This window comes from Physeter macrocephalus, chromosome 21 (assembly GCF_002837175.3).
Source record: "Physeter macrocephalus isolate SW-GA chromosome 21, ASM283717v5, whole genome shotgun sequence".
In the NCBI taxonomy this organism is placed as follows: Eukaryota; Metazoa; Chordata; class Mammalia; order Artiodactyla; family Physeteridae; genus Physeter; species Physeter macrocephalus.
The window spans coordinates 69,097,534-69,103,881 of record NC_041234.1 but is presented as its reverse complement, the minus strand read 5'-3'; positions in this window follow the sequence as shown (position 1 = coordinate 69,103,881).

The following is a 6,348-nucleotide window of genomic DNA, read 5'->3' as shown; positions in this document are numbered from 1 at the left end:
TTCTTGGATTGGAAGAATCAATGTTGTGAAAATGACTATACTACCCAAAGCAATATACAGATTCAATGCAATCCCTATCAAATTACCAATGGCATTTTTTACAGAACTAGAACAAAAAATCTTAAAATTTGTATTGAGACACAAAAGACCCCGAATAGCCAAAGCAGTCTTGAGGGAAAAAAACGGAGCTGGAGGAATCAGACTCCCTGACTTCAGACTACACAACCATTTCCACTAAGATCAGGAACAAGACAAGGATGTCCACTCTAACCACTATTATTCAACAAAGTTTTGGAAGTCCTAGCCACAGCAATCAGAGAAGAAAAAAAAATGAAAGGAATATAAATTGGAAAAGAAGAAGTAAAACTGTCACTGTTTGCAGATTACATGATATTATACATAGAGAATCCTTAAAATGCCACCAGAAAACTACTAGAGCTAATCAATAAATTTGGTAAAGTTTCAGGATACAAAATTAATGCACAGAAATATCTTGCATTCCTACACACTAATGATGAAAAATCTGAAAGAGAAATTGAGGAAACACTCCCATTTACCATTGCAAAAAAATAATAAAATACCTAGGAATAAACCTACCTAGGGAGACAAAAGACCTGTATGCAGAAAACTATAAGACACTGATGAAAGAAATTAAAGATGATACAAACAGATGGAGAGATATACCATGTTCTTGGATTGGAGGAATCAACATCGTGAAAATGACTCTACTACCAAAAGCAATCTACAGATTCAATACAATTCCTATCAAATTACCAATGGCATTTTTTATGGATCTAGAACAAAAAAATCCTAAAATTAGTATGGAGACACAAAAGACCTCGAATAGCGAAAGCAGTTTTGAGGGAAAAAAACGGAGTTGGAGGAATCAGACTCCCTGACTTAAGACTATACTACAAAGCTACAGTAGTCAAGACAGTATGGTACTGGGACAAAAACAGAAACATAGATCAAAGGAACAAGATAGAAATACCAGAGATAAACCCACGTGCCTATGGTCACCTTATCTCTGATAAAGGAGGCAAGAATATACAGTGGAGAAAAGACAGCGTCTTCAATAAGTGGTGCTGGCAAAACTACACAGGTACATGTAAAAGTATGAAATTAGAACACTCCCTAACACCATACACAAAGATAAGCTCAAAATGGATTAAAGACCTAAATGTAAGGCCAGACACTATAAAACTCTTTGAGGAAAACATAGGCAGAACACTCTATGATATAAATCACAGCAAGATCCTTTTTGACCCACCACCTAGAGAAATGGAAATAAAAACAAAAATAAACAAATGGGACCTAATGAAACTTAAAAGCTTTTGCATAACGAAGGAAACCATAAACAAGACCAAAAAACAACTCTCAGAATGGGAGAAAATATTTGCAAATTAAGCAACTGACAAAGGATTAGTCTCCAAAATTTACAAGCAGCTCATGCAGCTCAATAACAAAAAATAAACAACCTAATCCAAAAATGGGCAGAAGACCTAAATAGACATTTCTCCAAAGAAGATATACAGATTGCCAACAAACACATGAAAGAATGCTCAGCATCATTAATCATTCGAGAAATGCAAATCAAAACTACAATGAGGTATCATCTCACACCAGTCAGAATGGCCAACAGCAAAAATCTACAAACAGTAAATCCTGGAGAGTGGGTGAATAAAAGAGAACCCTCTTGCACTGTTGGTGTGAATGTAAATTGATAACAGCAACTATGGAGAACAGTATGGAGGTTCCTTAAAAACCTTCAAATAGAACTACCATACGACCCAACAATCCCACTACTGGTCATATACCCTGAGAAAACCATAATTCAAAGAGTCATGCACCAAAATGTTCATTGCAGCTCTATTTACAATAGCCAGGACATGGAAGCAACCTAAGTGTCCATCTACAGATGAATGGATTAAGAAGATGTGGCACATTTATACAATGGAATATTACTCACCCTTAAAAAGAAACGAAATTGAGTCATTTGTAGTGAGGTGGATGGACCTAGAGTCTGTCATACACAGTGAAGTAAGTCAGAAAGAGAAAAACAAATACCGTATGCTAACACATATATATGGAATCTAAGAAAAAAAAAAAGATAGGTCATGAAGAACCTAGGGGTAAGACGGGAATAAAGACACAGACCTACTCGAGAATAGACTTGAGGATATGGGGAGGGGGAAGGGTAAGCTGTGACAAATGAGAGAGTGGCATGGACATATATACACTACCAAACGTAAAATAAATAGGTAGTGGGAAGCAGACACAGAGCACAGGGACATCAGCTCGGAGGTTTGTGACCACGTAGGGGGGTGGGATAGGGAGGGTGGGAGGGAGGGAGATGCAAGAGGGAGGAGGTATGGGAACATATGTATATGTATAACTGATTCACTTTGTTATAAAGCAGAAATTAACACACCATTGTAAAGCAATTATACTCCAATAAAGATGTTAAAAACAAAATACGAATGGTCTAAACGCAACAATTAAAATACAGAGTTTGTCAGAGTGGATTTTAGAAAAGAACTCAACTATATGTTGCCTACAAGAAACCACCTAAATATGAAGACACAGATAAATTAAGAGTAAGGGGATGAAGTAAGATACATCTTACTAATAACATTAATCAAAAGGAGCGTGCAGTAACTACATTAATTTCAGAAAAAGAAGATTTCAAAGCAAGGGATGCTATCAGTGATGAAGAGTGGCATTATATAACAATAAAGGGGTCATGGGCTTCCCTGGTGGCGCAGTGGTTGAGAATCCACCTGCGATGCAGGGGACACGGTTTCGTGCCCCGGTCCGGGAAGATCCCACATGCCGCGGAGCGGTTGTGCCCATGAGCCATGGCCGCTGAGCCTGTGCATCCATAGCTTGTGCTCAGCAATGGGAGAGGCCACAACAGTGAGAGGCCCGCATGCCACAGAAATAAATAAATAAATAAATAAATAAATAAATAAATAAATAAATAAATAAATAAATAAAATAAAATAAAATTAAAAAGTAGTCAATTCTCCAAGAAGATATAACAATCCTTATATGTATGTGCTTAACAGAGAGCATAAAATATGTGAGGTAGGAGCTAACAGAACAGCAAAGAGAAATTTAAAAGTCTACTGTTATAGATGGATAGTTCAACACATCTCACTGTCATTAACTGACAGATCCAGCAGGCAGATAATCAGTAGGATATAGTTAAATTGAATAATATCATCAATCAACCAGATCTAATTCACATTTATAAAATACTTAATACAAGAGCAGAATTAACAATTTTTCTCAAACTTACATGGAATATTCAACAGGATACACAATATTCTGGGTCATAAAACACACCTTTGTTAAATGTGTTAAATTTAAAAGAATAAGAAGCATATAAAATATGCTTTCCAGCCACATAGGAACTAAAGTAGTGATCAATAAGTAAAAGACAGACAAAGACTCCAAACAATTTGCAGACTAAACAACACAGTCCTAAATAACATATGAGCCAAAAAAGAGATCTGAAGAAACATTTTGAAATAAATGAATATGAAAAGGCAGGTAATCAAAACTTGTGGGTTGCAGCAATCAGTGCTTAGAAATTCATAGCATTAAAGGCATATACTGGGTTGGCCAAAAAGTGCCTATGGTTTTTAAGTAAAAATAAAGACACATTTTTCATTTTGACAAAGAATTTTATTGAACAATCTATCATGCTTTTGTTCCACTACCTTCTGCCATTTTTCAGGCAACTTCATAATTCCATCTTCCCAAAACTTTTTATGTTTTTGAGCAAAGAATTGTTCCAGGTGCTTTTTAGAGTCTTCCAGGGAACTGAAATTTTTTGCATTAAGAGAACTTTGTAAAGACCAAAATAAATGGAAATCCAAAAGTGCAATGTCTGGTGAATAAGATGGATGAATTTGAACTACCCAGCCAAGCTGTAACTGTATTTGCCTGGTCATAAAAGAAAGATGTGGTCTTGTATTATCTTGATGGAAGATTATGCGTTTTCTGTTGACTAATTCTGGATGCTTTTCATTGAATGCTGCTTTCAGTTGGTCTAATTGGGAGCAGTAATTGTTGGAATTAATCGTTTGGTTTTGCAGGAGGAGCTCATAAGAGAGGACTCCCTTCCAATCCCAGCATATACACAACATCACCTAATTTGGATGAAGACAGGCCTTTGGTGCAGTTGGTGTTGGTTCATTTCACTTGCCCATAATCTCTTCCCTTCCACATTATTGCACAGTATCCACTTTTCACCGCATGTCACAATTTATTTTATTTTATTTTATTATTATTTTTTAACACCTTTACTGGAGTATAATTGGTTTACAATGGTGTGTTAGTTTCTGCTTTATAACAAAGTGAATCAGCTATACATATACATATATCACCATATCTCCTCCCTCTTGCATCTCCCTCCTATCCTCCATATCCCACCCCTCTAGGCGGTCACAAAGCACTGAGCTGATCTCCCTGTGCTATGCGGCTTCTTCCCACTAGCTATCTATTTTACATTTGGTAGTATATATAAGTCCATGCCACTCTCTCACTTTGTCCCAGCTTACCGTTCCCGCTCCCCATGTCCTCATGTCCATTCTCTACATCTGCATCTTTTTTCCTGTCCTGCCCCACATTCTTCAGAACCATTTTTTTTAGATTCCATATATATACATATATGTGTTAACAAACAGTATTTTTTTCTCTTTCTGACATACTTCACTCTGTATGACACACTCTAGGTCCATCCACCTCACTACAAATAACTCAATTTCATTTCTTTTAGTGGCTGGGTAATATTCCATTGAATATATGTACCACATCTTTTCTTTTTTTATATAAATTTATTTATTTATATATTTTTAGCTGTGTTGGGTCTTCATTGCTGCACACGGGCTTTCTTCAGTTGCGGCGAGCGGGGGCTACTCTTCATTGTGGTGTGCAGGCTTCTCATTGTTGTGGCTTCTCTTGCTGCAGAACAGAGGCATGCAGGCTCAGTCATTTTAGCTCATGGGCTCTAAAGCACAAGCTCAGTAGTTGTGGCGCATGGAGTTGGTTGCTCCAAGGCATGTGGGATCTTCCCAGCCCAGGGCTCAAACCTGTGTCACCTGCATTGGCAGGCCTTTTGTTCCACTACCTTCTGCCATTTTTCAGGCAACTTCATAATTCCATCTTCCCAAAACTTTTTATGTTTTTGAGCAAAGAATTGTTCCAGGTGCTTTTTAGAGTCTTCCAGGGAACTGAAATTTTTTGCATTAAGAGAACTTTGTAAAGACCAAAATAAATGGAAATCCAAAAGTGCAATGTCTGGTGAATAAGATGGATGAATTTGAACTACCCAGCCAAGCTGTAACTGTATTTGCCTGGTCATAAAAGAAAGATGTGGTCTTGTATTATCTTGATGGAAGATTATGCGTTTTCTGTTGACTAATTCTGGATGCTTTTCATTGAATGCTGCTTTCAGTTGGTCTAATTGGGAGCAGTAATTGTTGGAATTAATCGTTTGGTTTTGCAGGAGGAGCTCATAAGAGAGGACTCCCTTCCAATCCCAGCATATACACAACATCACCTAATTTGGATGAAGACAGGCCTTTGGTGCAGTTGGTGTTGGTTCATTTCACTTGCCCATAATCTCTTCCCTTCCACATTATTGCACAGTATCCACTTTTCACCGCATGTCACAATTTATTTTATTTTATTTTATTATTATTTTTTAACACCTTTACTGGAGTATAATTGGTTTACAATGGTGTGTTAGTTTCTGCTTTATAACAAAGTGAATCAGCTATACATATACATATATCACCATATCTCCTCCCTCTTGCATCTCCCTCCTATCCTCCATATCCCACCCCTCTAGGCGGTCACAAAGCACTGAGCTGATCTCCCTGTGCTATGCGGCTTCTTCCCACTAGCTATCTATTTTACATTTGGTAGTATATATAAGTCCATGCCACTCTCTCACTTTGTCCCAGCTTACCGTTCCCGCTCCCCATGTCCTCATGTCCATTCTCTACATCTGCATCTTTTTTCCTGTCCTGCCCCACATTCTTCAGAACCATTTTTTTTAGATTCCATATATATACATATATGTGTTAACAAACAGTATTTTTTTCTCTTTCTGACATACTTCACTCTGTATGACACACTCTAGGTCCATCCACCTCACTACAAATAACTCAATTTCATTTCTTTTAGTGGCTGGGTAATATTCCATTGAATATATGTACCACATCTTTTCTTTTTTTATATAAATTTATTTATTTATATATTTTTAGCTGTGTTGGGTCTTCATTGCTGCACACGGGCTTTCTTCAGTTGCGGCGAGCGGGGGCTACTCTTCATTGT